The sequence below is a fragment of the Hyla sarda genome, chromosome 3, assembly GCF_029499605.1.
Source record: "Hyla sarda isolate aHylSar1 chromosome 3, aHylSar1.hap1, whole genome shotgun sequence".
NCBI classification, from domain to species: Eukaryota; Metazoa; Chordata; class Amphibia; order Anura; family Hylidae; genus Hyla; species Hyla sarda.
In genome coordinates this window covers 370,935,644-370,961,218 of record NC_079191.1, presented here as the reverse complement: position 1 = coordinate 370,961,218, position 25,575 = coordinate 370,935,644, and the positions used below count along the sequence as shown (strand labels likewise).

The following is a 25,575-nucleotide window of genomic DNA, read 5'->3' as shown; positions in this document are numbered from 1 at the left end:
GGGTCACCATACTCCCCAATAATGGCAAATAATGCCTCCACAACACAACCTCCCAATTTCAGCTGGCGGAGGTTTCTCGAGTCTCCTGCCCTGGGGATACCGGTGGCACACAGTCTCTGGGCATACAGGGACGTCATGAGCACATAGTTTGTGTCCATCAGTTCCGGCCGCTGGGTACAATTAGCCCTAACATGTCCAGATTTGTTACAGTCTCAACAAAGCAACAGGGGCAGGGGTTTTTGGGCTTTCCCGCCACCTGGGCAAGGGTGGGGACCTCCTGGGTTTAACCGCCCCTTCCCGCAGTTTGATGGTAGCCTCGTACCTCTCCACGAGGTCTACCATACCAAAATTATTGGCACCCTTTCAAAATTGTGAAAAATAAGATTGTTTCAAGCATGTGCTGCTCCTTTAAACTCACCTGGGGCAAGTAACAGGTGTGGGCAATATAAAAATAACACCTGAAAGCAGATAAAAAGGAGAGAAGTTCATTTGTTTGCCCTTCCAATAAGAGAGACCTGGAGCAATTTACAAAGGAAGAGTGGTCCAACATTCCGGCTGAGAGCTGTAAGAAGCTTATTGATGGTTATAGGAAGCGACTGATTTCAGTTATTTTTTCCAAAGCGTGTGAAACCAAATATTAAGTTAAGGGTGCCAATAATTTTGTCCAGCCCATTTTGGGAGTTTGGTGTGACATTATGTCCAATTTGATTTTTTTCCTCCCTTTTTTGGTTTAGTTCCAATGCATACAAAGGGAATAAACATGTGTATAGCAAAACATTTGTTACTGCAATCCTTTTCTGTGAGAAACACTCAATTTTCTAGAAAAATTTCAGGTGTGCCAACATTTACGGCCATGACTCATTTATGGCATATACACAGTATCTGCCATAAATGAGTCTCCCCCCTGACTTTTTTGCAAATATTTTATTATATCTTTTCATGTGACAACACTGAAGAAAAAACACTCTGCTACAATACAAAGCAAGTGCACAGCCTGTATAAGTGTTCAATATTGTGTCCCTTAAAATAACTTAACTCACAGACATTAAAGGAGTAGTCCAGTGTAGAACAACTTATCCCCTATCCTAAGGATAAGGGATAAGTTTCAGATCTCGTGGGGTCCAACCCCCGGAGCCGGCTCTGCCATAGCACTACATTGAGGGGGCGTGTGGGGATTAGTGCGGTGGTTGGCATGCACTCTCTGGCCAGTGAGCCGGGCCCATACGGGAGATCACGGGGGGCCCCAGCGATCGAAACCTCCCGTGATCTGAAATTAAACCTGTACGCCATGAGTCTGCTCACGTTCTATAACGCGGGGCCACGGCCTCTAACAATGGTCATATCGGGTCGGTCCCGTGTATCTGAAGCCGGGACCCGGGGCTAATAGCGTGGCAGCGATCGTGGTGCCATGCGCTATTAACCTTTTAGACGTGGCATTCAAAGTTGAACGCCGCGTCTAAAGTGAAAGTAAATAATTACCAGTTAGCTCAGGGGGATGTTCGGGATGTCCGTGGCGAAATCACGGCATCACGAACAGCTGTGACACAGCAGGAGGGTCCCTTACCTTGCCTCCTGGTGTCCGATCGCCAAATGACTGCTGAGTGCCTGAGATCCAGGCATGAGCAGTCAAGTGGCAGAATCATTGATCAATGGTTTCCTATGAGAAACCATTGATCAATGTAAAAGATCAGTGTGTGCAGTGTTATAGCCCTCTATGGGAGCTATAACACTGCAAAAAAAAAGAAAAAAAAATAAGTGAATAAAGAGCATCATAACCCCTTCCCTAATAAAAGTTTGAATCGCCCCCCTTTTCCCATTAAAAAAAAAAACTGTGTAAATAAAAATAAACATATGTGGTATCGCCGCATGCGGAAATGTCCGAATGATAAAAACATATCATTAATTAAACCGCACGCTCAATAAGGTACACGCAACAAAATTCCAAAGTCCAAAATAGCATATTTTTGGTCACTTTTTATTACATGAAAAAATGAATAAAAAGCGATCAAAAAGTCCGATCAATACAAAAATGGTACCGCTAAAAACTTCAGATTACGGCGCAAAAAATTATCCTTCATACCACCCCATACGCGGAAAAATAAAAAAGTTATAAGGGTCACAAGATGACAATTTTTGACGTATACATTTTTCTGCATGTAGTTATGATTTTTTTCAGAAGTACGACAAAACCAAACCTATAAAAGTAGGGTATAATTTTAATCGACCTGCAGAATAAAGAGAAGGTTTCATTTTACAGAAAAATGTACGGTGTAGAAACAGAAGCCCCCAACAGTTACAAAATGGCGTGTTTTTTTTTTTCAATTTTGTTTCACTATGATTTTTTTTTCCCGTTTCGCCATAGATTTTTGGGTAAAATGACTGATGCTGTTACAAAGTAGAATTGGTGGCGCAAAAAATAAGCTATCATATGGATTTTTAGGTGCAAATTGAAAGAGTTATGATTTTTTAAAAGGTAAAACCCCTGGTCCTTAACCCCTTAACGACCACGGACGTAAATGTACATCCTGGTTTGGCGGTACTTCGCACACCAGGACATACATTTATGTCCTCTGTATGACCGCGAGCATCGGAACGGTGATCGCGTCAAATACGTCAGGTTCCGGGTGCTAGCAGCAGCCGGGGACCCCCCGATAATGACCGACATCCACGATCGTGCGGATGTCCGCCATTAACCCCTCAAATGCCATGATCAGTACAGATCACGGCATCTGCAGCAGTGCTGTACTTTAAATGGTTGATCGGATCGCCCGCAGCGCTGCCGCGGCAATCTGATCATTCAGCATGGCGGCCGAAGGTCCCCTCACCTGGCTCCGGCCGTCTCCCGGGGTCTTCTGCTCTGGTCTGAGATCGAGCAGACCAGAACAGAAGATCATCGATAATACTGATCAGTGCTATGTCCTATGCATAGCACTGAACAGTATTAGCAATCAAATGATTGCTATAGATAGTCCCGTATGGGGACATAAAAAGTGTAAAAAAAAAGTTAAAAAATCCCCTCCCCCAATAATATTAAAAATTGTCAGTTTTTCCCATTTTACCCCCAAAAAGCGTAATTTTTTTAATGAACATATTTGGTATCGCCTTGTGCGTAAATGTCCGAACTATCAAAATATAATGTTAATTATTCTGTACGGTAAATGACGTAAACGTAAAAAATAAAAAAAGTCCAAAAATGATGCTTTTTTGTCACATTTTATTGAAAAATAATAAAAAATTATCTAAAAGTTTTCTATATGCAAATGTGGTATCGATAAAAAGTACAGATGACAGCGCAAAAAATGGGCCCTCATTCTGCCCTATATACGGAAAAATTGAGTAGTTATAGGTGGTCAAAATAGGGCGATTTTAGATTACCGTATATACTCGAGTATAAGCCGAGTTTTTCAGCACGATTTTTCGTGCTGAAAACACCCCCCTTGGCTTATACTCGAGTGAACTTCCTCACCTGCAGTGGTCTTCAACTTGCGGACCTCCAGAGGTTTCAAAACTACAACTCCCACCAAGCCCGGGCAGCCATCGGCTGTCCGGGCTTGCTGGGAGTTGTAGTTTTGAAACCTCCGGAGGTCCGCAGGTTGAAGACCACCGCGGCCTTCGACATCATCCAGCCCCCTCTCACCCCCCTTTAGTTCTGTACAGTACTCACCTCCGCTCGGCGCTGGTCCGGTGCTGCAGGACTGTCCGGAGAGGAGGTGGTCCGGTGGGACAGTGGTTCCGGGCTGCTATCTTCACCGGGGAGGCCTCTTCTAAGCGCTTCGGGCCCGGCCCCAGAATAGTCACGTTGCCTTGACAACGACGCAGAGGTACGTTCATTGCCAACGTACTTCTGCGTCATTGTCAAGGCAACGCCTCTATTCCGGGCCGGAAGCGCGGAGAAGAGGCGTCCCCAGTGAAGATAGCAGCCCGGAACCACTATCCCACCGGACCACCTCCTCACCGGACAGTCCTGCAGGACCGGACCAGCGCCAAGCGGAGGTGAGTACTGTACAGAACTAAAGGGGGGTGAAAGGGGGCTGGATGATGTTGAAGGCCGCAGTGGTCTTCAACCTGCGGACCTCCGGAGGTTTCAAAACTACAACTCCCAGCAAGCCCGGACAGCCGATGGCTGCCCGGGCTTGCTGGGAGTTGTAGTTTTGAAACCTCTGGAGGTCCGCAGGTTGAAGACCACTGAGGGCGGATGATGAGAAGAGGATGATGAAGGGGGGGTGTGGGATGATGAGAAGAGGATGATGAAGGGGGGGGTGGGATGATGAAGGGGGTGGGGATGATGACAAGGGGAAGATGAAGGGGGGGGTGTGGGATGATTACAAGGGGATGATGAAGGGGGTGGGGATGATGACAAGGGGATGATGAAGGGGGGTGGGGATGATGACAAGGGGATGATGAAGGGGGGATGTGTGGGATGATGACAAGGGGATGATGACAGGTGATGATCATGAGGGTCTGGATGATGACAGGCGGTGATGATGATGAGGATGTTAATGACGGGTCTGGATGATGACAGGGGGGGATGATGTATTTCCCACCCTAGGCTTATACTCGAGTCAATAACTTTTCCTGGGATTTTGGGTTGAAATTAGGGGTCTCGGCTTATACTCGGGTCGGCTTATACTCGAGTATATACGGTACTGATTTAGTACAAAAAGTTTTAGATTTTTTTTATTTTTTTAACTTACATTTTTATTGATGTTTTCTTATAATTGAACAATAAAAGAAATGTATATGCAGTTCAGAAGAGTTGCAAGCATTATAATGGTTGTACAGAAATGCACAATTACGGCAAGAAAAATATCACCATTTTTACGGATGAAAACTTCAAGGTAAAACACAAGGGACAAAACAGAAAACGATAACCAACATAAGAAGGAAACGGTAAAGGATAAAGCTCCACGGAATCATCAAGGTAAGAATGAGAGTAGAAAAAAGACATATTTAGTATCAAGCAAAATGTTTAAAGCTGGACGGTATTATATTTACTCTGCCTCTAGACATCCCATCTGTACAAGAAGTGAGTCAGTCTATCTAAGGATTCTGCTATTTTATATTCATACCAACAGTTGTTATTAACACCTCTAATTATTTCTTTGATATATGGTATCTTAGTCGAATTCCAATTTTGTGCAATTTTCTGTCGCACCACCAGTAACGTGTGAAGAATCACTGTTCCATGGTGGTGGGAATACAAATCAATATCTATATTAAGAATAGCTAAGTAGTATGTCAATATGATCGGGAAACCACAGATATGTGACAGAAATCTACCTATCCTCCTCCAGAGTTGTGAAATAACCGGATATTGCCACCAAATATGAGATAGGGATCCCTCTCCCTATACAAAAATATAAAAGTATCTAGCCATGTGTATCATTTTAATCGTATTGACATAATAAAGAACACGTCATTTTTACCATAAAGTGTACAGTGTGAAAACAAAACCCTCCAAAATATGAAAAATTGTGGTTTTCATTTAAATTTCCTCCCTAAATTTTTTTTTGGGGGGGGGGGGGGTTCACCGTACATTTTATGGTAAAATGAGAGGTTTCATTACAAAGTACAATTGGTCACGCAAAAAATAAGCCCTTATATGGGTCTGTAGATGGAAATAAAAAAGAATTATGGATTTTAGAAGGCGAGGAGGAAAAAACGAAAACGCTAAAATAAAATTGGCCTGGTCCTTAAGGTTAAAATAGGCTTGGTCTTTAAGGGGTTAATGTCTAAATCTTGGCAACAAAAGTAAGTAAAGCCATTTCCCCTATTTGGTGTCATGTGACTCACAAATGTTACAAGGCCTCAGGTGTGAATGGGGGTCAGGTGTCTTTAATGTTATCACCCTCACACTCTAATATTGGTCAACATGGCACCTCAGGGCAAAGAACTCTCTAAGGATCTGAAAAAAAGAATTGTTGATCTAAATAAAGATGGCATAGGCTAAAGAAAGAGTGCCAAGACACTGAAACTGAGCACAGTATGGTGGGCAAGACCATATAGCAGTTTCACAGACAAGTTTCACTCCGAACAGGCCTTGCCATGGTCAACCAAAGAAGTTGAGTACACATGCCCAGCATCATATCCAGAGGTTGTCCTTTGTAAATAGACATATGAGTGCTGTCAGCATTGCTGCAGAGTTTGAAGGAGTGTGGGGTCAGCCTGTCAGTGCTTAGACCATATGCTACACAATTCATCAAATTGGTCAGCATGGCTGTCGTCCCAGAAGAAAGCCTCTTCTAAAGGGCCTGCAAACAGTTTGCTGAAGTCCAGCAGATCAAGGACATGGATTACTAGAACCATGTCCTGTGGTCCGATGAGATCGAGATAAACTTATTCGGTTCAGATGGTTTAAAGCGTTTGAGGCGGCAACCAGGTGAGGAGTACAAAGACAAGTGTGTCTTACCTACACTCAATCATGGTGGTGGGAGTGTCATGGTCTAGGTCTGCATGAGTGCTGCTGGCACTGGGGAACAATGAATACCAACATGTACTGTGACATACTGAAGCAGAGCATAATCCCCTCCGTTTGGAGACTGGGCCATAGGGCAGTATTCCAACATGATCACAACCTCAAACACACCTCATTTAAAGAAGCTGAGGGTAAATGTGATGGACTGGCCAAGTATGTCTCCAGAGCTAAACCCTATTGAGCATATCTGGGGCATCCTCAAAAATAAAGTGGGGGAGTGCAAGGTCTCTAACATCCACCAGCTTACTGATGTCATGATGTAGGTGTGGAAGAGGACTCCAGTGGCAACCTGTGAAGCTCCGGTGAACTCCTTGCCTAGGAGGCTTTAATGGGCACTGTCAGTTCCAAAAACGTATTATTTTTTTGTTACTGATAAGAATTAAAAATCTTTAGTAATATGGTTGTTTAAATTTTTTTTTGAATATTTTAAGGGGTTTTCCCAGATCCAAAGGATAGGGGATAAGATGTCTGATCATGGGGAGCCCGTCACTGGGAACCCCTGCGATCTCCCTGCAGCACCCACCATTACACCCCCTCCCATAGACATGAATGGGAGGGGCGTGGCGTAATGTCTCGAGGGGGCGTGGCATTATGTCAAGTCTCCAGTCCCGGAAACCAGAGGTTTCCGAAACTAGAGGTGCAGCCCCACATACAGTGCGGGTGCTGCAGGGAGATCGCGGGGGGTCCCAGCGGGGGGCCCCCGCGATCAGACATCTTATCCCCTATCCTTTGGATAGCGGATAAAATGTTAGATACTGCAAAACCCCTTTCATAAAGAAAATAACTCCTGAAAATCCCACAGGGGTCCCCATACCTATTGAGACACTAACCAGTCCTGCAGCAGCATTAGGCTTGTCCATGAGTCATTGACAAGATATGACTCATGGACAAAGCTGCATGAGCAGACACACCAATCACCTCCCACCACCACAAGGGAGGGACATGCCCCCTGTGCTGAGTTATTTTAATTAAACAGGTTGTTATACAGGCTGTGCACTCATTACTTCACATTGTAACACAGTGTCATTTCTTTAATGTTGTCATATGAAAAGATACAATAAAATATTAACAAAAAAGGAAGGAGTGGACTTACTTATATAAGATACTGTGAGTATGTGTGTGTGTTTAATAAGTAAGCTGCCAATGATGTCACCTATCTAATGACTGTTATGTCCCTGCAGTTTATTTCTAGGAACTGAACGAATAACATCTGGACTTTAAACAATTGCTTCTTTGTAACTATAGTTTACAAATTTTATTGTCATTACCATTATAAAGATTAGATAGCTACAAGACATAATGGATTTAAAAGATTAAATGATACCTGTCATTAGTAATAAAAAAGAATATGTTATAGATTTGCCTGTTTGACTTACCATTCTAATATACAGTGGGGCAAAAAAGTATTTAGTCAGCCGCCAATTGTGCAAGTTCTCCCACTTAAAAAAAGATGAGAGAGGCCTGTAATTTTCATCATAGGTATACCACAACTATGAGAGACATAATGAGAAAAAAAATCCATAAAATCACATTGTCTGATTTTTAAAGAATTTATTTGAAAATTATGGTGGAAAATAAGTATTTGGTCAATAACAAAAGTTCTTCTCAATACTTTGTTATATACCCTTTGTTGGCAATGACAGATGTCAAATGTTTTCTGTAAGTCTTCACAAGGTTTTCACACACTTTCTGGTATTTTGGCCCATTCCTCCATGCAGATCTCCTCTAGAGCAGTGATGTTTTAGGGCTGTTGCTGAGCAACACGGGCTCTCAACTACCTCCAAAGGTTTCCTGTGGGGTTGAGACAGGCTAGGCCACTCCCGGACCTTGAAATGCTTCTTACAAAGCAACTCCTGTTACGCCGAGCGCTCCGGGTCCCCGTTCCTCCCCGGAGCGCTCGCCTCATCCTCGTTGCTGCAGCGCCCCGGTCAGATCCACTGACCGGGTGCGCTGCGGTACCGCCTCCAGCCGGGATGCGATTCGCGATGCGGGTGGCGCCCGCTCGCGATGCGCACCCCGGCTCCCGTACCTGACTCGCTCTCCGTCGGTCCTGTCCCGGCGCGCGCAGCCCCGCTCCCTAGGGCGCGCGCGCGCCGGGTCTCTGCGATTTAAAGGGCCACTGCGCCGCTGATTGGCGCAGTGGTTCTAATTAGTGTGTTCACCTGTGCACTCCTTATATATACCTCACTTCCCCTGCACTCCCCCGCCGGATCTTGTTGCCCTTGTGCCTAGTGAAAGCGTTCCCTTGTTTGTTCCTAGCCTGTGTTCCAGACCTCCTGCCATTGCCCCTGACTACGATCCTTGCTGCCTGCCCCGACCTTCTGCTACGTCCGACCTTGCCTTTGTCTACTCCCTTGTACTGCGCCTATCTTCAGCAGTCAGAGAGGTTGAGCCGTTGCTAGTGGATACGACCTGGTCACTACCGCCGCAGCAAGACCATCCCGCTTTGCGGCGGGCTCTGGTGAATACCAGTAGTGACTTAGAACCGGTCCACTAGCACGGTCCACGCCAATCCCTCTCTGGCACAGAGGATCCACCTCCTGCCAGCCGGCATCGTGACAGTAGATCCGGCCATGGATTCCGCTGAGGTGCCGCTGTCAAGTCTTGCCGACATTTCCACGGTGATCGCCCAGCAAGCCCTAAAGATCGCCCAACGAAATCACCAGCTGGCATACTTGACCTCCGTGACACTGCATCTTCAGTCACAGATACAGCAGCTGCAGCCGCAGATACAGCAACTTCTGTCACAGACACATCAGCTGCAACAACCATCTCCTCCGCCGGCTCCTGCAACTCCTCCGCAGCAACCGGCCGCTCCTAACCCCTGCTTGTCCCTGCCGGACAAATTTGATGAGGACTCTAGACTCTGCCGTGGTCTCCTTTCTGGAAAGGCCTTGTCTGGGGCCTCACCGCTCTGGGACCGCAATGATCCTGCCACAGCCACAGTCCAGTCCTTCTTCGCTGAGGTCCGTGGTGTCTTCGAGGAGCCTGCCCGAGCTTCTTCTGCCGAGACTGCCCTGCTGAACCTGGCCCAGGGTGTTTCTTCCGTTGGCGAGTACGCCATTCAGTTCCGTGCTCTTGCTTCCGAGTTGTCCTGGAATAGTGAGGCTCTCTGCGCGACCTTTAAAAAAGGCCTATCCAGCAACATTAAAGATGTTCTGGCCGCACGAGAAACTCCTGCTAACCTACATGAACTCATTCATCTTGCCACTCGCATTGACATGCGTTTTTCCGGATGGCGTCTGGAGCTCCGCCTGGATATGGACTTTGTTCGCACGAGGCGTTTTTTCTCCCCGGCTCCTCTCTCCTCTGGTCCCCTGCAATCCGTTCCTGTGCCTCCCGCCGTGGAGGCTATGCAAGTTGACCGGTCTCGCTTGACACCTCAAGAGAGGACACGACGCCGCATGGAGAATCTTTGCTTGTACTATGCCGGTACCGAACACTTCCTGAAGGATTGTCCTATCCGTCCTCCCCGCCTGGAAAGACGTACGCTGACTCCGCAAAAAGGTGACACAGTTCTTGATGTCAACTCTGCTTCTCCACGCTGTCACGATTCGGCTTCCAGGTAGTGGATCCTCTGTGTCAGCGAGGGATTGGCGTGGACCGTGCTAGTGGACCGGTTCTAAGAGGCTACTGGTTTTCACCAGAGCCCGCCGCAAAGCGGGATGGTCTTGCTGCGGCAGTAGCAACCAGGTCGTATCCACTAGCAACGGCTCTACCTCGCTGACTGCTGAGAAGGCGTGGGACAGAAGGACTAGGCAGAGGCAAGGTCAGACGTAGCAGAAGGTCGGGGGCAGGCGGCAAGGTTCGTAGTCAGGATGGGTAGCAGAAGTTCAGGTACACAGGCTTTGGACACACTAAACGCTTTCACAGGCACAAGGCAACAAGATCCGGCAAGGGAGTGCATGGGAGGAGGTCAGATATAGTCAGGGACCAGGTGGAAGCTAATTGGGCCAGGCACCAATCATTGGTGCACTGGCCCTTTAAGTCTCAGAGAGCTGGCGCGCGCGCGCCCTAGAGAGCGGAGCCGCGCGCGCCAGCACATGACAGCAGGGGACCGGGACGGGTAAGTGACCTGGGATGCGATTCGCGAGCGGGCGCGTCCCGCTGTGCGAATCGCATCCCCAACGGCCATGACAGTGCAGCGCTCCCGGTCAGCGGGACTGACCGGGGCGCTGCAGGGAGAAAGACGCCGTGAGCGCTCCGGGGAGGAGCGGGGACCCGGAGCGCTAGGCGTAACAGTACCCCCCCCCTTAGGTCTCCCCTTCTCTTTGTCCGGTAACTGCCTCCCCTGGGATGAGGACACCGGGAAAGAATGGAGGGTTTCCTCAACGGCAGGCAGTACAGCAGGAGTGGGAATGGGGAGGGAGGGCAGAGGGCGAGGCCTGGCACGGGGCAGTGTGACACCAGGACGGGGGCCATGGGGAGGCACAGAGGCTTGCCTGACGGGACTGGGAGGGGGGGAGAGGCACTTCCTGTGGCAGGCAGAGTCCCAGTTCTTGATCTCCCCGGTGGTCCAATCAAGGGTGGGGGAATGAAGCCGGAGCCATGGCAGACCGAGGAGGACCTCAGAGGTACAGCCGGGGAGAACGAAGAGCTCAATTCTCTCGAGGTGGGGTCCAATAGACATCAGGAGGGGTTCTGTGCGGTAACGCACGGTGCAGTCCAATCTGGCTCCGTTGACCGCGGAAATGTAGAGCGGCTTGACGAGACGGGTCACCGGGATGCTGAATTTATTAACAAACGACTCCAAAATAAAATTTCCAGAGGCACCAGAGTCCAAGCAGGCCACGGCTGAGAGGGAGGAGTTGGCTGTAGAAGAAATCCGCACGGGCACCGTGAGACGTGGAGAAGAAGACTTAGAACCAAAAGATGCAACACCCACGTGAGCTGGGTGCGTGCGTGCGTTTCCCAGGCGTGGAGGACGGATAGGGCAATCCACCAAGAAATGCTCAGTACTGGCACAGTACAGACAGAGATTTTCTTCTCTACGGCGATTCCTCTCTTCCTGGGTCAGGCGAGACCGATCCACTTGCATGGCCTCCTCGGCGGGAGGCCCAGGCGAAGACTGCAAAGGATGCTGTGGGAGAGGTGCCCAGAGATCTAAGTCTTTTTCCTGGCGGTGCTCTTGGTGTCGCTCAGAAAAACGCATGTCAATGCGGGTAGCCAAATGGATGAGTTCTTGGAGGTTGGCAGGAATCTCTCGTGCGGCCAGCACATCCTTGATGCGACTGGATAGGCCTTTTTTAAAGGTCGCGCAGAGAGCCTCATTATTCCAGGATAGTTCAGAAGCAAGAGTACGGAATTGTATGGCGTACTCGCCAACGGAAGAATTACCCTGGACCAGGTTCAGCAGGGCAGTCTCGGCAGAAGAGGCTCGGGCAGGTTCCTCGAAGACACTTCGGACTTCAGCGAAGAAAGACTGGACTGTGGCTGTGGCAGGATCATTGCGGTCCCAGAGCGGTGTGGCCCAAGACAAGGCCTTTCCTGAAAGAAGGCTTACTACGAACGCCACCTTAGACCGTTCTGTAGGAAACAAGTCCGACAACATCTCCATATGCAGGGAACACTGAGACAAAAATCCACGGCAGAGTCTAGAGTCCCCATCAAATTTGTCCGGCAGGGACAAGCGTAGGTTAGGAGCGGCCACTCGCTGCGGAGGAGGTGCAGGAGCTGGCGGAGGAGATGGTTGCTGCTGTAGCAGAGGCAGAAGTTGCTGTAACATGGCGGTCAACTGCGACAGCTGCTGTCCTTGTTGGGCAATCTGCTGCGATTGCTGAGCGACCACCGTGGGAAGATCAGCGAGACTTGGCAGCGGCACCTCAGCGGGATCCATGGCCGGATCTACAGTCACGATTCGGCTTCCAGGTAGTGGATCCTCTGTGTCAGCGAGGGATTGGCGTGGACCGTGCTAGTGGACCGGTTCTAAGAGGCTACTGGTTTTCACCAGAGCCCGCCGCAAAGCGGGATGGTCTTGCTGCGGCAGTAGCAACCAGGTCGTATCCACTAGCAACGGCTCTACCTCGCTGACTGCTGAGAAGGCGTGGGACAGAAGGACTAGGCAGAGGCAAGGTCAGACGTATCAGAAGGTCGGGGGCAGGCGGCAAGGTTCGTAGTCAGGATGGGTAGCAGAAGTTCAGGTACACAGGCTTTGGACACACTAAACGCTTTCACAGGCACAAGGCAACAAGATCCGGCAAGGGAGTGCATGGGAGGAGGTCAGATATAGTCAGGGACCAGGTGGAAGCTAATTGGGCCAGGCACCAATCATTGGTGCACTGGCCCTTTAAGTCTCAGAGAGCTGGCGCGCGCGCGCCCTAGAGAGCGGAGCCGCGCGCGCCAGCACATGACAGCAGGGGACCGGGACGGGTAAGTGACCTGGGATGCGATTCGCGAGCGGGCGCGTCCCGCTGTGCGAATCGCATCCCCAACGGCCATGACAGTGCAGCGCTCCCGGTCAGCGGGACTGACCGGGGCGCTGCAGGGAGAAAGACGCCGTGAGCGCTCCGGGGAGGAGCGGGGACCCGGAGCGCTAGGCGTAACACACGCCTTACTGTGCCTGTGCGGATATCTGCCTCTACCTTCTCCTTCTCTACTATGGCCTTCTTGGATTCCGGATCTGCAGGAAATTTTTTTTTGGCCTCTCTTATCAACAGGTTCAACATCCCTGTGACCAGTCTCGCCAGACCCCTCTACATCAATTGTGTTAACAATGAAAGATTGGACTGTGCCGTGCGTTACCGCACGGAACCCCTCCTAATGTGCATCGGACCTCATCACGAAAGAATTGAGTTTTTGATCCTCAGGTTCTTTGGACCCAAGAAGAGGGGGAGACCCAAGGGGGGGGGGGTACTGTTACGCCGAGCGCTCCGGGTCCCCGTTCCTCCCCGGAGCGCTCGCCTCATCCTCGTTGCTGCAGCGCCCCGGTCAGATCCACTGACCGGGTGCGCTGCGGTACCGCCTCCAGCCGGGATGCGATTCGCGATGCGGGTGGCGCCCGCTCGCGATGCGCACCCCGGCTCCCGTACCTGACTCGCTCTCCGTCGGTCCTGTCCCGGCGCGCGCGGCCCCGCTCCCTAGGGCGCGCGCGCGCCGGGTCTCTGCGATTTAAAGGGCCACTGCGCCGCTGATTGGCGCAGTGGTTCTAATTAGTGTGTTCACCTGTGCACTCCTTATATATACCTCACTTCCCCTGCACTCCCCCGCCGGATCTTGTTGCCCTTGTGCCTAGTGAAAGCGTTCCCTTGTTTGTTCCTAGCCTGTGTTCCAGACCTCCTGCCGTTGCCCCTGACTACGATCCTTGCTGCCTGCCCCGACCTTCTGCTACGTCCGACCTTGCCTTTGTCTACTCCCTTGTACCGCGCCTATCTTCAGCAGTCAGAGAGGTTGAGCCGTTGCTAGTGGATACGACCTGGTCATTACCGCCGCAGCAAGATCATCCCACTTTGCGGCGGGCTCTGGTGAATACCAGTAGTGACTTAGAACCGGTCCACTAGCACGGTCCACGCCAATCCCTCTCTGGCACAGAGGATCCACCTCCTGCCAGCCGGCATCGTGACAACTCCTTTGTTGCCCGGTCAGTGTGTTTGGGATCATTGTCATGCTGAAAGACCCAGCCACGTTTCATCTTCAATGCCCTTGCTGATGGAAGGGTTTTCACTCAAAATCTCACGATACATGGCCCCATTCATTCTTTCCTTTACACGGATCAGTCGTCCTGGTCCCTTAGCAGAAAAACAGCCCCAAAGAATGATGTTTCCAACCCCCATGCTTCACAATAGGCATGGTGTTCTTTGGATGCAACTCAGCATTCTTTCTCCTCCAAACACGACAAGTTGAGTTTTTACCAAAAAGTTCTACTTTGGTTTCATCTGACCATATGAAATTCTCCCAATCCTCTTCTGTATCATCCAAATGCTCTTTAGCAAACTTCAGACGGGCCCACACAAGTACTGGCTTATACAGAGGGACACGTCTGGCACTGCATGATTTGAATCCCTGGCAGGATTTTTTTTATGGGAAAAGGGGGGTGATTTGAACTTTTATTAAGGAAAGGGTTAAATCACATTTATTAACTTTTTTTACACTTTTTTTGCAGTGATATAGCTCCCATAGGGGGCTATAACATTGCATACACTGATTGCCAGCACTGTTCACTGTAAAGCCATAGCTGTTCACTGTAAAGCCATGCCGGGACCGACCCAATATGACCGACCCGTCACTGCGTGACCCCGCGTTATATCGCGGGAGCCGGCCAAGGACGTAAATATACGTCCTTGGTCGTTAAGGGGTTAAGCATGCATGGGATAAATATAAGACTATCCTTCATGCATGATACACCCAGGGACTATTCATAATTTTCAGGATATTGGGCAGACTAGATGGGCCAAATGGTTCTTATCTGCCGACACATTCTATGTTTGATTGGTTGAGGGAGCCTGATTTATTGCTGTATCATTGTTGCCATATGCACATTTAACCACATTTAAAGATAATCTGACAACCTGCTCATCCGCACTAAACCAAATATACTGAGTTTGGAATGTTTTGTTCAGAATGCTTGGAGCAGGCAGTGAGGGTCACGATGTCACGGCCATTCCCCTTGTGATGTCACGCCATGCCCCCTCAATGCAAGTCTATGGCAGGGGGCATGGTGGCCGCCATGCCCCCTCCTATAGACTTGCATTGAGGGGGTGTGGCGTGATGTCACAAGGGGCGTGGACATGACATCACGACCCCCTCTGCCCGCACCTAGCGTTCTAAATTAATGCCAGGTACTGCACAGAGATCCCAGGGGTCCCTGTTGCGGGACCTTTGCGATCAGACATCTTATCCCCTATCCTTTGGATAGGGCATAAGATGTATAGGGGCGGAGAACCCCTTTAAATCCATTTAGTATATGCAGAGTTCCCACACTGTAATCTTAATATGCTAATTAATGTCAGGGGCAAGGGCTCTACTCTGTGTGCTCATCCGCAGCCTACTTTAGCATAATGGTTCACAAACGTAATGGTTCAAAACTCTTCATAACACTACTAAAGTGAATACAAGTGAAATCTCTTGAAGGCAACCACTTAAAATTGCATTGGAAAGAGATCTTGTAGGGGAGGGGGTCTTGTCAAAGAAGACAATATGTAGAATAATTAGTCACAGAAAATCTGGTCTGGATAAGGGGGTTGTCTTCTCAAAGGTTTAGTCTTTTGCAGAGGTTTCACTATTATATAAAATGACTTGAACAGCCAGTCACAGTAATGTGCCCTTGAAAGGCTTAAATGGTCAAGTATTTCTTGCAATCTGTCCAATGTAGGACATTAATTATCTCAGCATGATTCTTACATGTGGCATATTTATTCTGGAAACAAATCTTTGCTGTGTTTATTTTCTAAGCTTGGAGAAAATGTGCTTATTAATTGGTATTATCCCAGGCCTTTCATATGAATTTCAGATTATTTAATTAACAAAGCCGCACCAGTGTGTAGACCTCCCACACAAAATAAGTATTTTAAATTAAAACCTTTTTAATGTTGGAAAGGGAAAGATGTAAAGAGTTTATTACTGAAATCAATGTGACAGAAGCAACTTTGTACAAACTTACCAACATATTGCAGTCTTACGAAAAGGTCTTTCATTTATACAAACACCCAAATGTGATATTTTTGAGAGGCTAGCACTATATAGGTTCCATAAAAATTTAAATAATAATCCAGATGTGACCACAAGAAGGGAACAACAAGCGATAAAGGTACTTGTGAAATTACAACATAAAGCTGATACTGGTGATTTGCTCCAGCCCACATTTACACCTTCCTTATCTCAATACTCTACAATAGACACCTTGGTTGAAATGGTTACGAGTAAAATCTGACTATTTCCTCTGCACTAAACCCAATATATTGGGTTATAGTGTAGGTGAATAGCTGTACAAAGAAGGGTCACTTACAGTCTTACCTTTGGTTTATCCATAACTCTGCACATTAGAAGCTCTTTGTGGTTGCGCTCCAGAGTGCATTGGAGGTGAGGAGCCAGCTTGTGCAGCTCCCCCTGCCTCATCAATATTCTGCCACGGCCCTCCACCTTCCATGACATCAGGGCCAGGTTAAGTGAAAAGCAGAGCGCAAATCCACCCCCCCCCCCCTTCTGATGTCATGGAAGGGGGCTGGCCAGGGCGGAACATTGAAGAGGCAGGGGGAACTGCGCAAGTCGGCTCCTCAGGACCTCAATGACAAAGAACTTCTAATAAGCAGAGCAATGTATATGCCTAAGGTAAACCTGTAAGTTACCCTTCTTTGTACAGCTATTCACCCGCACTATAACCCAATATATTGGGTTTAGTGTGGTTGAAACAGCTGTCAGGTACTCTTAAATCCTCAGATTAAGGCTAATATTACTAAACAGGAACAGAAAGTTCACCAAGAGATCCAAAACAATGAGCAACTAATGTGCAAACCATTGGATTTAGGTGGAAAAAACTTTTTGATGGATTATCAGGATTTCAAAGAAATGGTAATGAGACTTTTAAATGATAGGGAGATGTATTAAAAAACGTTACTCTAATCCCGTATGGATTATCTCTAATGAGTTACAAGAAATCCTTTGTCCAGTGGCCTGATATCTGAAGAAGAGCATACATGTCCACATAATCCAACACCAACCATTGCAACATTTTATGCATTGCCAAAAATTCACAAGCAGAGTCACCCTGTCCCTGGCTGACCAATAATCTCAGGTTGTAATAACATGTCTCAGAGCATCATTATTTTTATGGACCGATCAGATATTTAAGATTCTAAGGATGCTGTTACAAAACTTCAAGAGATCAGATTTCCTCCTGAAACTTTGATTGCCAGTATGGACATGGAGGGGGGGATTTATCAAAACCTGTCTAGAGGAAAAGTTGCTGAGTTGCCCATAGCAACCAATCATATTGCTTCTTTCTGTTTTAAGAGGCCTTTTAAAAAATTAAAGAAGCAATCTGGTTGGTTGCCATGGGCAACTTAGCAACTTCTCCTCTGGACAGGTTTTGATAAATCTCCCCCAATGTCCTTCTATACAAACAAAAAACATGAGCTGGGTGTAGTTGCAGTACAACATTTTCTAAAAACCAAGGGCACATTTTGACACTTTTAAGATTCCCTTTGACCCACAACTTCTTTTTATTTGATCACTGCTATTATTTTCAGTTGAAAGGCACCACCATGGGCACTCCCTGTGCACCATATTATGCTAATTTATTTTTAGGGGGCCAACCTGAGTACACGTCACACATTTTATTTTGAGGACAATTTATCAATGATAATTTCATTTTTTTGGATGGCATCTTGGAGCACTTTTAATAATTTGTAAAATAACTGAATTGTAACACTTGTATCAAAAATTTAAAGGGTTACTCCGCTCCCCAGCCTCCGGAATATTGAGTTCCGAACTCTGTGTGCGAGCTTCCATTTTCACGCCCGGGATGTGACATCACATGACGGGGCGTGACGTTATGAGGTGGCGGGCGTGAACACGGAAGCCAGCACACAGCGTTTGGAACTCAATGTTCTGGATGCTGAGTAGCGAAGTAACCCTTTAAGGGAACATGGTACACTTTCTAGATTTGATAATTACTCTGGATAATGCAGGTCACATACATATGGAATTTTATCACAAACCCTCCTCTGCTAATAGTTTTTTGACCTGGCAAAGTTTTCATCAAAAACTGTTGAAGGAAGGTATTCCTACTGGCCAATATTTAAGAACAAAAAGGAACTGTTCAAGTCCACATAAATTCCAGGAGAAGTGTAATCTTCTATATCCGTGTTTTAGGGCACAAGGTTACATAAAGAAGACTTCACACCGAGCATATGCCATGGCAAGGGCGACTACACATAAAGAATTGCTAGTAGACAAACCTAAAGTACCTGACAGTATGATCATAAGGTGTAGTGGAGCATATGATCAAAATAATAGAAAGATTATTGAGATACTGCGGACATACTGGCCATTGTTAATTTCGGATTCTGATTTATGGGAGGTAATTACACCTACTCTGTCAATAACTTATTGTCGAGGATGCAATATCTGGGACCAGATTATCAAAAGTTTTTACAAGGAAAGACAACTAACAACATGGCTTAAATCACCAGTTATAAAAATCTCACCTTTGTGAGTGTTGCACATTATGCCAATATATACCTCGCATGAAAGAATGTGACAACCCAGTTGACAACTAGAAATATATAGATCATGATTTTATTAATTTCCAGATGGCGGGAGTAATATATGTCGCCCAGTGTACGTGTCCCAAATTGTACGTTGAAAAGACTGTTCAACAACTGTGCAGATACATCTCCCAACATATCAGTACGATCAATACTAGAACCGACGCACCATTATCCCATCATATGAGAGAGACACATGGTAAAAACTCCTTAAATTAAAAATGTTGGGGTCTCACCCAATGCAACTTGGGACCCAGCCATGGTAATTTGAACAACAAGTTTTTACCTGAAGAGGCTAGGTGGATTCATTGCCTTTGAACTTTAAGTCTTTAAGATGGACTTAATGAAAGGTTCACATACTCAGAATTCTTATAAAATTCAGATGTAACAATATAAGACTATTAAATTTAATTGTACCAATTATTCATTTTGCTATGCTCTAGTCCTGAGAAGCAGATTACCTCAGCACCACTCTCACTCAGCAAGTACCGCTATAGCTCCCCAGTACAGACAAAAGGTAGCTGAGCAGGTGGAGATGCGTAACATTAATTAATGCAATAACGCTCGTAGAAATCTCTGCGTAAACAAAGCTTGGAAGCACTCACCACGTCTTTCAGTTGTGCAGACTTTCACCTTTATTCTTTATAAAGTGCAGGATACTTGTGCAGCTCACATTTCGGAGATGGGAGGGCCGGCCGCTGCTAACGTTAGAATCGGTGTGACAGCTGTTTCACCTGCATATGCGGGCTTCGTCAGACCATTTCAAGCCAATAATCTAGATGTATAGACTGTGATAGGTGCTTTTGTATTGAGAGTCTTCATATGCATGATCTCATTTAACAATGATAAATTTTGCAGTGATGGAAAAATTTGTATTTGTCCTTCATTATCGACCAATTGGTAATATCACATTTTTATAATGGAACTTATACCTACAGTGGGGATCAAAGGTTTGGGCACCCCAGGTAAAAATTAGTATTAACCCTTTAAGGACCAGGCCCATTTTGGCCTTAAGGACCAGACCAATTTTAGCATTTTAGTTTTTTTCTCCTCGCCTTCTAAAAATTATAACGCTCTTATATTTCCATCCACAGACCCATATGAGGGCTTGTTTTTTGCGTCACCAATTGTACTTTGTAATTCCATCACTTATTTTACCATAAAATGTACGGCGCAACCAAACAAATATTATTTATGTGGGAAAATTGAAAAGAAAACCGCAATTTAGCAAATTTTGGAAGGTTTTGTTTTCACGCTGTACCCTTTCTGGTAAAAATGACATGTTTTCTTTATTCTGTGGGTCAATACAATTAAAATGATACCCATGATTATATTCTTTTCTATAATTGTACTGCTTAAAAAAAATCTCAAATCATTTTAACAAAATTAGTATGTTTGAAATTGCCCTATTTTCGACTACCTATAACTTTCAGATTTTTCCGTATACGGGGCGATATGAGGGTTCATATTTTGCACCATGATCTTTAGTTTTTATCAGTATCACTTTTGCTTAGGTTTTAATTTTTATTAATTTTTATTAATTTTTTTTGGGATAAAATGTGACAAAAAAGCAGCAATTTTGGACTTTTTTTTTTTTTTACGTTTACGCCGTTCACCGTACAGGATGATTAACAATATATTTTAATAGTTCAGGCTTTTACGCACGTGGCGATACCAAATATGTGTATTAATTTTTTTTTACGCTTTTTTGGGGGTAAAATGGGAAAAACTGATGTTTTACTTTTTATTGGGGGAGGGGATTTTTCAAATTTTTTTACTTTATTTTACTTTTTTTTTACACTTTTTATGTCCCCATAGGGGACTATTCATTGCAATCAGTTGATTGCTAATACTGTGCAGTGCTATGTATAGGACACAGCACTGCTCAGTATTATCGGTGATCTTCTGCTCTGGTCTTCTCGATCTCAGACCAGAGCAGAAGACCCCGGGAGACGGCCGGAGCCAGGTGAGGGGACCTCCGGCCGCCATGCTGGATAATCGGATCTCCGCGGCAGCGCCACAGGCGATCCGATCATCCGTTCAAAGTACCGGAATGCCGCAGATGCCGTGATCTGTATTGATCACGGCATCGTAGGAGTTAATGGTGGACATCCGCACGATCGCGGATGACCGCCATTAACGGCAAATCCCTGGCTGCGGATTATGTCGGCGCGATAATGTACGTCATGGTGCGTTAAGTACCACGTCACCATGACGTACATTTACGTCCATTGTCGTTGAGGGGTTAATGTGCATAAAGAAGCCAAGGAAAGATGGAAAAATCTCCAAAAGGCATCAAATTACAGATTAGACATTCTTATAATATGTCAACAAAAGTTAGATTTTATTTCCATCATTTACACACTTTCAAAATAACAGAAAACAAAAAAATGGCAGAGCATGAGCAGCCAGTCTGATCTAACTGAGAACAAAATACATATAATCATTGGTTAATCCTGCTGTCAGTCTTAGTGTTGGCTCAAACAATGACTTGTGGGTAAGGCTGGGTTCACACCACGTTTTCTTAATACGGCTCCCGTATACGGTTGGGAGGAGGGGGCGGGGCTTAATCGCGGCGCCCGTATTCGGGAACTGTATTTAATGCAAGTCTATGAGCCGACCGGAGTGAACCGCAGCCTCTGGTCGGCTTCGTTTTCGGCCGTATGCGGTTTCCCGACCGCAGGCAAAAACGTGGTCAACCACGTTTTTGCCTGTGGTCGGGAAACCGCATACAGCCAAAAACGAAGCCGACCGGAGGCTGCGGTTCACTCCGGTCGGCTCATAGACTTGTATTAAATACGGTTCCCTCCGCCGCGATTAAGCCCCGCCCCCCCTCCTCACAACCATATACGGGAGCCGTATTTAAGAAAACGTGGTGTGATCCCAGCCTAACTGGGATTGGATGGAAGATTAAGCTGGTGATTGATATATTTAGTTATCAATCATTTTTTCACCAATGAATGTGTGGTTGGTGAATTTTAAAGTGTCTCTATTGGGCGATTTAATTGTGACATCACTAAAGAGAGATAATATAAACCCTAGTTTGGCTTATTTGATTTGCCGTTTGCCCTTGATAAAACATTGTGTTGTGGTGAAACGTTTGGGGGGAGGAACAATGTGTTAATTTTTAATCATCACTCTCTAGGTCTAGTATGTTGGTAGTGGTGTACTGTGGACTGCACCCAAAGTACCAAACAAAAGCAAAAACTGTATGCATGCAGTTGCATGCAGGTAATTTATTATTGGCTCTGTATAATTCTGGATGAGCCCAGTTGGTTGAGCCTTTTAATACGTTTCGTAGGGTCCTAAAAAAGTTAAGTTCTAACTGTAATTTAGTGGATGGGAGATCAGGGGTTCAAGTGATCACTTAGTAATCAATTGTGTGTGAATTCGAAGCAACTGTTCTGGAGGTCCACAGTAGAATTAACATTGCATTGATGATTTCTATGTTAAAAAGGGTTAAAAAATCTACAGTGTAAACAGATATCCAGAACTTCCTTAAATAATATTACAGATAATTATTTCATTTCAGTTTGAAAAAAGGTTGATATCATGACATGTCATCTGCTTTCATTCTTCATGAACACCATGACTGTACTTTAAAGGTATTGTTTGCTTCAACCAGTGGTCGTCTTCTGTAATGTTTAAACCAACGGTGGTCTTCTCTAATGTTACTTATCACCAATAGTGGTCTTTTGTATTGTTTCAACCATTGGTGGCCTTCTTTAAGGTAACTTTCAATCAATGATGGTCTTATCGAATTCCCTAAAGACGCGTATAAGAAGGCACATTTCTGATATGAATAATGCCCAAGTGAATGTTTCTGCATTAACTAAACATTTCAATTACCGTATTTTTCATCCTATAGGACGCACCGGCGTATAAGACGCACCCAATTTTTAGGGGCAAAATCTAAAAAAATAAAGATTTTGAACCCACTAGTGGTCTTCAACCTGCGGACCTCCAGATGTTGCAAAACTACAACTCCCAGCATGCCCGGACAGCCGTTGGCTGTCCGGGCATGCTGGGAGTTGTAGTTTTGCAACATCTGGAGGTCCTCAGATTGAAGACCACTGCAGGAAGAGGTAATACTCACGTGTCCCCGCCGCTCAGGACCCGTCACCGCTGCCCTGGATGTCGCTCCATCGCTGTCCCCGGCATACAGAGCGCCGGCATACAGAGGATCCCTGAATGGAGAAGACACCGAGGAGGCAGGTAAGGTCCCCCCCCGGTGTCCTGTAAGCACTAACCCGGCTATTCAGTCGGGCTGTTCAGGACCGCCACGGTGAGATCGCGGCTGTTCCGAACAGCCCGCCTGAACAGCCGGGTTAGTGTCACTTTCCCTTCAGACGCGGCAGTCAGCTTTGATCGCCGCGTCTGAAGGGTTAATACAGGGCATCACCGCGATCGGTGATGTCCTGTATTAGCCGCGGGTCCCGGCCGTTTATGGCCGCAGGGACCGCCGAGATAGGGGTGTATTCGCCGTATAAGACGCACCGACTTTTTCCCCCCCAGTGGAAGAAAAAGTGCGTCTTATACGGCGAAAAATACGGTATTTTCATGATGGTGATATGTCTTCTTTAAGTGTGAGTGCGGTGGAAAGGATAAAAAGAAATATCAGGGGTGGAGATTTAAGACATAAACTGTTAAACAGGGAATCATTTTTTATGTTTATCCTGGATACAGGACAACCTAATGGAATGAATTATAGACAAAATCTTATTTTAATGTATTAGTGATTGTCATTAGGCTGCGATAGTTATATACTTCTCTGTGTACTGTCTCTGATAATGTGCTATATTATATAGAAATTCATCCAGTTTTCCATGTTTTGAAAATATTCCTCTTTTTAGGTATTTTAATTGTGTGTGATGTCACATGCACGTGACTTTAAAGAACTATATATGCTTGTTTTTTTAGTATATACAGTCATGGCTGTAAATGTTGGCACCTCAATTTTTCAAGAAAATAAAGTATTTCTTACAGAAAAGGATTGCAGTAACACATGTTTTGTTATACACATGTTTATTCCCTTTGTGTGTATTGGAATTAAACAAAAAAAGGGAAGAAAAAAGCAAATTGGCAACCCAACTTAAAACTCTTAGTTCACAATTGCAAACTGCTTACACTGCTTTCTTACATACCCCTTCTGAGTCTAACAAAAGGTTGTGGGCCACTGCTAAAGCCGCTTATGATCTGTGGTGTGCTAAGAGAGAAGACGTAAATAGATCCCATTTTGACGCCACTCTTTTTAGGTTTGGGAACAAGCCGGGCAAACTGCTGGCGAGATTCGCCAAGGGCAGGCAGGGTTTGACACACATTTCGGCCCTAAAAGACCATCATGGCAATCTACACAAACAGCCTGACAAAATCAATGCCATCCTACGTGACTATTTCAATGATCTTTATACCTCATATGCTTCCGATGCACAACCTACCAGAGACTGGTTGACCACTGCGGACCTCCCAACTCTGACAGATACAGACCTAGAGCTATTGAATGCTCCCATAACACGGGAAGAGATTGATAAGGTTATAAAGAACTTACAATCTGACAAGGCGCCAGGCCCTGATGGCCTCACCGGTGACTTTTACAAGATCTTAAAATCTGAGACAGCCCCGATTCTGCTGGACCTTTATACCTCCTACCTGCAGGGGGCGAACATCCCTGACTCTGTCAATACAGCGTATATTAAGGTATTACCTAAACCGGGTAAAGATCTACTGTCGCCCAATGGTTATAGACCTATCTCGCTTATTAATGTTGACCTAAAAATTATGTCCAAAATTATGGCGGATAGACTATCCTTGATACTACCACGGGTGATTTCCCCTCTGCAGGTGGGATTTGTGAAGGGTCGCTCAGCAGAATCTAATGTTAGGCGAGTGATCGCAGTTTTAGACGACATTAAACTTAGGCCACAACTACATAGATCGGATGCCATATTATCGATTGACGCGGAGAAGGCGTTTGACAATGTCTCCTGGGATTGGATGTGGAAGGTGCTTCGCACTATGCGTTTTACTGGTCCTTTTCTTCAATATTTGCATACCTTGTATTCGAATCCTAAGGCTAGAATACATACCCCGGGGTTCTTGTCAGACGCCTTCTCCCCCCAGAAGGGGACTCGCCAAGGGTGCCCGTTATCACCGTTGCTTTTCAATTTAGCGATTGAGCCCTTGTCTAGATTTTTGTCCACCGCTAATGGAGTGAGGGGCATAAAAGTGGGGAGGGTAACAGTGACACATGCGCTATTTGCCGATGACCTGTTGGTTTTCTTGACCAACCCTGTAGAGGACCTACCTAAGATTTTCCAATACTTGGAGGACTTTGGGCTTGCTTCGGGTTTCAAAGTAAACATATCCAAAAGTGAATTGTTAGACTTATCCTCCCCGGAGTGTGCGTTATCGGCAGGGAGGATATCCTCTCCGGTTCAAATCACACGTAGTTCCTTGAAATACTTGGGTATCTGGATTGGCCGTACAGCACACTCCCTCTACACGCTTAACTTCCCTCCCACCATTCAAAAAATCAAAACAGAACTGACTAGATGGTATTCATTACCCATGCCGCTGCTGGCTAGATGCCACTTACTGAAAATGCTCAGTTTTGCTAAATTGCTGTACCCACTTCAAACAATCCCCGTTCTACTTAAGCACACTGACATTAACCTACTGACATCTATCTTCACTAAATTCATATGGGCCGGCCGACGCCCCCGCATAGCCCTGCGTAAGCTGATGCTCCCAAAAGATAAAGGGGGGGTGGGACTCCCTGATATTCGTCACTACAACCTGTCTTGTTTATGTAGACACGGAGTGGACTGGCTAAGGGGCAGTAACTGCTACTCGAACTTCAATCTGGAGTCCGAATTGGTCGCTCCTTGGTCATTGGGCGCC

The 25,575-nt window shown here is 46.2% G+C and overlaps 1 protein-coding gene across 5 annotated transcripts in view; it reads right to left on the bottom strand.

Annotated features, from left to right (window-relative positions):
- The window catches only part of LOC130362787 (shieldin complex subunit 1-like), a 238,232-nt gene that overhangs the window by 147,430 nt on the left and 65,227 nt on the right, over positions 1-25,575 (bottom strand). The window contains exon 2 of one of the 5 annotated variants that reach the window (XM_056567814.1): positions 19,281-19,463. The exons of 3 other annotated variants lie outside the window; for them this stretch is intronic. The gene's annotated coding sequence lies outside the window, so the exon portion shown is untranslated. The remainder of the gene's footprint in view (positions 1-19,280; positions 19,464-25,575) is intronic. One more of the 5 variants, XM_056567815.1, reaches the window with a different exon arrangement.